At 48.5% G+C, this 200-nt stretch overlaps 1 pseudogene; it reads left to right on the top strand.

The window, feature by feature from the left end:
- Positions 1-120: 120 nt before the first annotated feature.
- LOC118345238 lies at positions 121-200 on the top strand (annotated as a pseudogene; the record flags this gene model as incomplete).

Genomic DNA, 200 nt, shown 5'->3' with positions numbered 1-200 from the left:
AAATCTCGCCCTGCCCATCGCGTAGCCATGGGTTTGGATCAGATCTCCGTTTGGATTGGGATCGGAAGGACGCTAGTATGTCGCTCAAGGATTATATGAATTCTAAGTAATTAGTTTGATGGGTGCGATCATACCAGCACTAATGCACCGGATCCCATCAGAACTCCGCAGTTAAGCGTGCTTGGGCGAGAGTAGTACTA

Source organism: Juglans regia, unplaced genomic scaffold, assembly GCF_001411555.2.
Source record: "Juglans regia cultivar Chandler unplaced genomic scaffold, Walnut 2.0 Scaffold_18237, whole genome shotgun sequence".
Lineage (NCBI taxonomy): Eukaryota > Viridiplantae > Streptophyta > Magnoliopsida > Fagales > Juglandaceae > Juglans > Juglans regia.
This window is presented reverse-complemented; position numbering and strand designations above follow the sequence as displayed.